We start from the raw sequence: 8,390 nt of genomic DNA, 5'->3' as shown, positions 1-8,390 counted from the left end.
TAACGCATGTCCTAATTTTGAAGATTAATGCGGTTGCACTCTGCCAAATTTTTTGGACATTGCTGGAAAAAATACGGCCATTCCGCAGCCTGTGCGGTCTGGAACGAACTAGTTAGTACGGCAGAACTTTCAGGGAGTCACACGGACTCCTGCGTATGTCAAATCAGGGAGTCCACCAGTAAATCGGGAGTATTTAACTCCGGACTAGCGTTAATTTCGCACTCTGAAACACGGCCCCGTTGTCAGAAACAAAATTCTAACGTCTAAATTTATATGTTTTACGACCGGTAGATAAGTAATGTCCGAGAATTGCTTGCTAGCCCTAACCCCTCCAGCAATCGCTAGCAGGGTAGAAACACGTCGTCAGAAACAAAATTATCTTATTGTTATAATGTCATAAACATTAGTCTTACCATTAATGGATAAACCTTGCAACAAACAACAAGTGCCGCAGAGCGACAGCGCTAATCTAACGTCTACTGCGGCTGGACTCTGTGGTGGAGTGGCTGGGATTCTAGTAAACCCTGTTAGTGCAAATGTGTTCACATACACGCCGAAACAGTGGAATGCACAGCGGAGGTGGTATCACGGAACCTTCTCAAAAGAATGTTCGTTGGGATCGTTATGAAAATTGCCACGAGATGGCGCGTACGTTTAAGTGTCTTCAGATTAAAGATGGAAGCTCCATCATTACGTAGTAGCGAACAACTATCTGCAAGACAGAATAGGTAAGCACTCATACCATTTACCTACGCAAGCCTACAGGCTGCGCAATAGAGAGCTGCACCTGTAACCAATTAAAGGCGAAAACTCCACAGTACCACCACACATGCACTGGCAGTAGCCACTGGCCAGTGGCATACGTTACATGTAACATACTGACAGTACAGAATGCCCATATAAATTATAGCGATTTAAGGAGCATAAACGCTTCTTTAACGCAAATTCAGCTTTTGAAATTTCACTGTGACATTGTAGCCTCATACATCCAGGCATGTATAGATTCTACTAGCAAACCCGCCGCAGTCAAATTCTTCTAACAAACAGTCAACAAATCCATGTCTTACCCTCCTCTTGAGGGTCAAAAGTTATCTGACACTTACTCTTCGACATGTCAGCAGAAAGTAGATATTCATGGTCCTTTCATAATGCCAGTATAAAATGCTAGGTCACCGCTGAAACAAAAAGTTTTTCAATCGCTCCGTCAGACCATGTCCTCAGAAAATGTCTAAAATCTCCCTGTGCCATTGACCTTTGACCTGTGACCTCCAATTTCGCCGCAAGTGATGCTTTTCCTACCATGATGCTATATCACCGACTATCACGGAGCCTAGGTCGAGCCGTTTAGATTTGTGCGCGCAACTTCTGCATTTCCTCCTACCTTAAGTTAAGGAGTGAATGTTCCCCTTCTTTTACACCTTTGACCTTTGACCCCCCAGCTTCGACATCCCAACTCGTTTCGGATTACCCCCCACGCTCCCGAATATCGTGACCGTACGTCGAGCGGTTAAGATTTGTGCCCAACTGTTGAACGGACGCTCGGACGCTCGGACGGACGATCATGCGATTTCTACAAGCTGCATCTGACTATGTCAGATGAGCTAAAAAGCCGACATACACCTACTGTGAGCATACTTGCAGTAAGCAAACATCAAGAAATCTTCTTATTGATTCAGAAATGTGCTCTGAACTAGAGGATTTTGAAACATTGTTCGACAGTGGTATTAGGCGCATAGATACACAAAAATTATGTAGAGCGAAGGTGGTACGCTAGCGCAAATAGTTCCTGGAAAGAAAACACCGTATTTGTTTCCTGATTGCATATAAGTAATGTGGATAACATGTGATTTAAACAAATTTCACAATTCTGTACTGAACACACATATAATAATGAATTATAACTTGTTTTATTATAGAAAAGAACTGTTATCGATCGCTCTGCTGTGTCCCCGATGTGTAAACATCAGTGGCGCTACTTTCGTAAGACAAGTACTCTCGTTTAGATTTTGTGAAGAAATGTTATGAAAGTAGCAATACAGATGAGGTGTAGTGAACTTTTTCAACATAGACGAGCTTACAGTAGGTATATCTATGCATTTTGCTGCGAGAACATTCCGTTTTAACATCCACTCGTAATCGTTGACAGAAACATCATAAAGTTACAACAACGAACAAAAATCCTCGGATATTTCCCCTCAACTTTACGAGAGCCCAGGCCCTCTCGTAACTTTCAGATTACGATAAAAATAATGCCTTTCAACATTTATATTAATGACTAAAATGTGTGTTTTACTTATCTACCGGTCGTGGACCAAAAACAAACATTTTACAAATGGTGTCTGTTCTCGTTTTGAATGTTTTGATCCAGTCATGACGCTCACGGTCATGTCTTGGATTGCAGAAGTATGAGAATAAATTCATGACTGTGTCGTTTTTTAATCAAATATTATTTATAGGTGGTCAACCATCATAATATGCACAACAATTACTGCGACTGTACAATAAATGTGTATGACTTTGAATTTTTGATTGAATCTCATCCAAATAAGCAACCTTGTGACATCAAAATTATGAAGTTCCTGTTATCGTAAGTTTCTCATTGCTGTGATGCGTTTCTGTCAACGCTATTCCGTAACATTAACATTAGTCGTAAGTGCGCCATCTTAGCATTAAACATTAGCATTAACTTTACGATGTTTCTGACAACGGCCCCCTGGTGGCTACTCAGCACTGTCCTTGAGTGTCAGAATGACGGTGCTGCTCCCCGTTGCTATGTCCTTCTGCGCATGCTCCACGTTGATACCCTTCATGTCACGCGACGTGTACGCCTGCGGTACGACAAGTGAACGCCTGTTACACGCGCGCTGCAAACTTCTACGACAAAAGCAACATCATAATCTGTGGTAAACATTGACACAAGAGACATTCAGCCCAATTCCTAGTAATCTCTAGATTGTAGCCTATATTCCCCACACTTGGAAAGACATTTCGAAATTCCAGGACATTCCGGGTAATTGTGGCAGCCGTGACGGCGGCGCCACCTACCTTGTCTCGCAGCTTCTCCTTGTCTCCACGAAACTCTGTCTCCACGAGCTCCGACACGCCAAATTCCTCGTCCATCTCCTCCAGTAACCGCGCCTGCAGCAGCCAAACAACAACATCCAATGTTGTTATAGACACACCACGCATGATGAACAATTCTTGCTACTCAAAAGTTTCAATCTCGTATAAATTCACGTATGAAATGTATAACAAGGGCTTCTAATGCTAATGTAGTTATTTTTAGTGCATTTCTGCATTTGAATGATAGAATTATCTCAGTATATCTGACATCATCTAACAGGAGCGTCATCTAAGGAGATATCATCTAACACTATCTAGACATCATCTTAACATCTTCACTGCTAATATGCCTGTTAATCCTGTGCTACGATCTGTACACAGATGCGCGCACAGGGGGGGGGGGCAGGAGAGGAAGCCAGTCTATTAGGCCAAAATAAAAATATTGTTTGTTTGCCCTCACCCGACCGACCGCGCCAAAAGGGCCGACTCAAACAATTTTATTGATCTTTCCCATTCTTTTTTTTACAAATTGTATTACTGTACATTATATAAATCTGTAGGCAATACATTATATGTACCAAGCAAACAAACGTTCAACATAAAATGTATCTCCACACAAGCACACCCGAGCATGTAGACACCATACTGAATTAGTAAAAAAAAGAAGCCTACCTACCTACCCAAACTTTTCAGCCTGGGTCGGGTGAGGGCAAACAAAGATTATTTTAGTTGTGGTCTTAAGGCCAAGACGCACTGCAGCGACAGCGACCGACCGTAATGACAAACGACATTTCAGAAAATTAGAAACTATTGTTTCCTATGAGCCATTGCACACACACACGACAACGACCGGCGACAACCTCGACGGCAAAAATATTTAGGAACGTTTTTAATTTCCAGCGACTGTCCCCGCGACACTTTACAAATAGCCAATCACAGCCGTTTCCATCGGCACGTGACATTACGATTACGTCATAAATAACCAATAATGCTAGCCAAGACGTAAACTGGTCTCCGGCGCTAAATTTGCGCGCGCATGTCACAAACAATGGGCCGCGAACCAGTCAGTAACCAAAGACGCTGCAGCTGTGGTAAGCTACGGTCACTGTATGACACAGTACGTACATGATAATTTACTGCGTATATTTTACTTTATTATCTTATCCTTATACCTAGAGAGTTTTTGCAGCCTGTTATTTAAAGCAGGCAGCAGGAGTTTTTGCCGTTTGTTTATGTGATGATGTGTGCCACTGTGGCGAGTGCTGGTGACCTTTGACCTAACGTCGGTCGCTGTCGCTGGAGTGTGTTTGCGCCAGTCGCCGCGACTTTTGTCGTTTGTCGTTACGGTCGGTCGCTGTCGCTGAAGTGTGTCTTGACGTTTAATGTCCTAATGCCCGCTGGTCGCAACGAGTTAAGGACAGGGGACCAGTCTAACCGTGCGTGGAGGGGGGGGGCGGATGTGAGCGAGTGATAGCCTACCCTCTTCGCTGCCATGTCCTTCTGTATCTGATTCTTGCGCGATTTCTCCACCCAGGCGGCAGCACTGTCTTCCTCCTCGTCCGATTCACCGAGTTTCTTCACTTTGCTGCAGAAATAGACGGACACACATGTAAAAAAAATTATATATATATATATTTACATTATGTGAAATTTATTTAAATCACATGTTATCCACATTACTTATGCAGTCAGGAAACAAATACGGTGTTTTCTTTCCAGGAACTATTTGCGCTAGCGTACCCACTTCACTCTACATAATTTTTGTGTATCTATGCGCCTAATACCACTGTCGAACATTGTTTCGAACTCTTCTAGTTCGGAGCACATTTCTGAATTAATGAGAACATTTCTTGATGTTTGCTTACTGCAAGTATGCTCACAGTAGGTGTATGTAGGCTTTTTGTTTATTGCAAGGTTTATCCATTTTAATGGTAAGACTAATGTTTATGACAATTATAACAATAAGATAATTTTGTTTCTGACAACGTGTTTCTACCCTGCTAGGCATGCTGGAGGGTTAGGGCTAGGCAAGCAATTCTCGGAACATTACTTATCTACCGGCCGTAAAACATATAAATTTAGACGTTTAGAATTTTGTTTCTGACGACGGGGCCCGTGTTTCAGAGTGCGAAATTAACGCGAGTCCGGAGTTAAATACTCCCCGATTTACTGTCGGACTCCCTGATTTGACATACGCAGGAGTCCGTGTGACTTCCTCAAACTTCTGCCGTACTAACTAGTTCGTTCCAGAGCACAGCCACGCGGAATGACCGTATTTTCAGCAAATGTCCAAAGAAAATTTGGCAGACGTGCAACCGCATTAATCTTCAAAATAAGGACATGCGTTATTGTTAATATTTTGCTGTGGACTCCCTCCTTTTGAGGGCAGGGAGTCCATTAGACTCCATTGTTCATAAGTTAAAGGAATACTTTTCTCTAGAATTTGAGAGTATATTATGATAGTAGATTTATAAATAATAGCACATACCTATAAATATCTATAATTACGCATTCACGTTTGTCATAAAACAATATTGAATTTCGAAATCTTTATTTTTGGGCGCTGACATGACACCCGCGACCATGCTGCCACCCTGAGAAAGTTGCGCATTTGACAATTTATTTTGCACGTTACAGACCGAGGTCTAATCATAAAAGTGCAATTAATTTATACCTAATTGTTATTTACCCGAACGATATTCATTTTAGGACAAATTTATCCATTTTATAACTGAAACTATATGTCGTTTATAAGATATTGCAAGCCTTCTGCTTTTAAATTAATAAATAAGAAACACCCTCGGTCTGTAGCCCTTGGCTGAAAAGTCCTTTTGCGCAACTTTTCAGATAGTGCGCTTTGAGTGGCGCCACCGTCGTTGTAATCAAACTAGTCGTTAGTTTTAAAACATAAAAAAAAAAAAATTCTAATGGTGGTTGAACCATGAAATTTTTAATGTAATGTAATTTTAGCCTAAATCAACTGGAAATAACCGTAGAACCTAGAGTCAAGTAATCCTCTAATTTCTATCGCTGTAGGCGTGCTGGCGGAAGAGGGCGACACGCTGGTGAACATAAACCTGGCAGAGGCTGAGCGAACGCGTGAAAACATCGAGCTGCGCAAACGCAAGCCCGCCTACCGCGCCTACGACGACGATGCCGCCCCCGACGGTGGCGCCCTCGCCGCGCCGTGCCGCGTCCTCGCCAAGTACGACGAGGAGATCGATGGGAAGACGCGCAGCAGGTTCACGCTCGGCTCACTAGGTGGCGCCGACAACGTGGCGGGCGAGACGGAGGCCGACGCGATCCGACGACGGCTGCAAGCGGTGAGTCGACACTAGGGGGCGCCGGTGTGGTGGGTAGCGGCAGCGTCAGGTGGGGGGGGGGCGGTATTGGGATGGGAGCCTAGTGAGGAAAGACTGCCCGAAATCCCGACGTTTTTTAAAAAGCAAGTTGTTTGAGTTGTTCTATTGTTAAGTGTGTTAAGACTCGCTTTCTCGTTCTCACTCTGTTTCTCTCTCTCTCTCTCTCTCTCTCTCTCTCTTGGATGTGTGTTTGCTGCTGCAGGCGCGGTTACTGGAGGAGATGGACGAGGAATTTGGCGTGTCGGAGCTCGTGGAGACAGAGTTTCGTGGAGACAAGGAGAAGCTGCGAGACAAGGTAGGTGGCGCCGCCGTACGGCTGCCACAATACCCGGAATATCCTGGAATTTCGAAATGTCATTTTCCAAGTGTGGGGAATATAGGCTACAAATCTAGAGATTGCTGGGAATTGGGCTCAATGTCTCTTGTGTCAATGTTTACCACAGATTATGATGTTGCTTTTGTCGTAGAAGTTTGCAGCATGCGTGTAACAGGCGTTCACTTGTCGTACCGCAGGCGTACACGTCGCGTGACCTGAAGGGTATCAACGTGGAGCATGCGCAGAAGGACATAGCAGAGGGCAGCACCGTCATTCTGACACTCAAGGACAGTGGTGAGTAGCCACCAGTGGGCCGTTGTCAGAAATATCGTAAAGTTAATGCTAATGTTAATGCTAAGATGGCGCACTTACGACTAATGTTAATGTTACGGGAATAGCGTTGACAGAAACGCATCACAGCTATGAGAAAACTCACGATAACGGGAACTTCATAATTTGATGTCACAAGGTTGCTTATTGGATGAGATTCAATCACAAAATTCAAAGTCATACACATTTATTGTACATCGCAGTAATTTGTGCATATTATGATGGTTAACCACCTATAAATAATATTTGATTAAAAAACGACACAGTCATGAATTTATTCTCATACTTCTGCAATCCAAGACATGACCGTGAGCGTCATGACTGATCAAAACATTCAAAACGAGAACAGACACCATTTGTAAAATGTTTGTTTTGGTTCACGACCGGTAGATAAGTAAAACACACATTTTAGTCATTAATATAAATGTTTAAAGGCATTATTTTCATCGTAATCTGAAATTTATGCGAGGGTCTGGGCTCTCGTAAAGTTGAGGGGAAATATCCGAGGATTTTTTCGTTGTTGTAACTTTATGATGTTTCTGTCAACGGTTTACGAGTGGATGTTAAAACGGAATTTTCTCGCAGCAAAATGCATAGATATACCTACTGTAAGCTCGTCTATGTTGAAAAAGTTCACTACACCTCATCTGTATTGCTACTTTCATAACATTTCTTCACAAAATCTAAACGAGAGTACTTGTCTTACGAAAGTAGCGCCACTGATGTTTACACATCGGGGTCACAGCCGAGCGATCGTTAACAGTTATTTTCTATAATAAAACAAGTTATAATTCATTTTTATATGTATGTTCAGTACAGAATTGTGAAATTTATTTAAATCACATGTTATCCACATTACTTATGCAGTCAGGAAACAAATACGGTGTTTTCTTTCCAGGAACTATTTGCGCTAGCGTACCCACTTCACTCTACATAATTTTTGTGTATCTATGCGCCTAATACTACTGTCGAACATTGTTTCGAACTCTTCTAGTTCGGAGCACATTTCTGAATTAATGAGAACATTTCTTGATGTTTGCTTACTGCAAGTATGCTCACAGTAGGTGTATGTAGGCTTTTTGTTTATTGCAAGGTTTATCCATTTTAATGGTAAGACTAATGTTTATGACAATTATAACAATAAGATAATTTTGTTTCTGACAACGTGTTTCTACCCTGCTAGGCATGCTGGAGGGTTAGGGCTAGGCAAGCAATTCTCGGAACATTACTTATCTACCGGCCGTAAAACATATAAATTTAGACGTTTAGAATTTTGTTTCTGACGACGGGGCCCGTGTTTCAGAGTGCGAAATTAACGC

At 42.5% G+C, this 8,390-nt stretch overlaps 1 protein-coding gene and 1 long non-coding RNA gene across 2 annotated transcripts in view; one reads left to right on the top strand and one right to left on the bottom strand.

Annotated features, from left to right (window-relative positions):
• Positions 1–6,655, top strand: part of LOC106811769 (U4/U6.U5 tri-snRNP-associated protein 1-like) — a 17,337-nt gene extending 10,682 nt beyond the window's left edge. Inside the window, exons 5-6 of the mRNA XM_014815487.1 lie at positions 6,385–6,390; positions 6,646–6,655. The gene's annotated coding sequence lies outside the window, so the exon portion shown is untranslated. The remainder of the gene's footprint in view (positions 1–6,384; positions 6,391–6,645) is intronic.
• On the bottom strand, positions 2,810–4,642 carry LOC106811770. Its single transcript, XR_001394198.1, has 3 exons — positions 4,543–4,642; positions 3,046–3,138; positions 2,810–2,828 (listed from the first exon to the last, which is right to left on the bottom strand). It is a non-coding gene; the product is annotated as an uncharacterized LOC106811770 (long non-coding RNA).
• Positions 6,656–8,390: the final 1,735 nt, after the last annotated feature.

Source organism: Priapulus caudatus, unplaced genomic scaffold (genome assembly GCF_000485595.1).
Source record: "Priapulus caudatus unplaced genomic scaffold, Priapulus_caudatus-5.0.1 Scaffold572, whole genome shotgun sequence".
Taxonomy (NCBI): Eukaryota; Metazoa; Priapulida; class Priapulimorpha; order Priapulimorphida; family Priapulidae; genus Priapulus; species Priapulus caudatus.
Note: the sequence above shows the minus strand (reverse complement) of the source record. Positions and strands in the feature narration are given on the sequence as shown.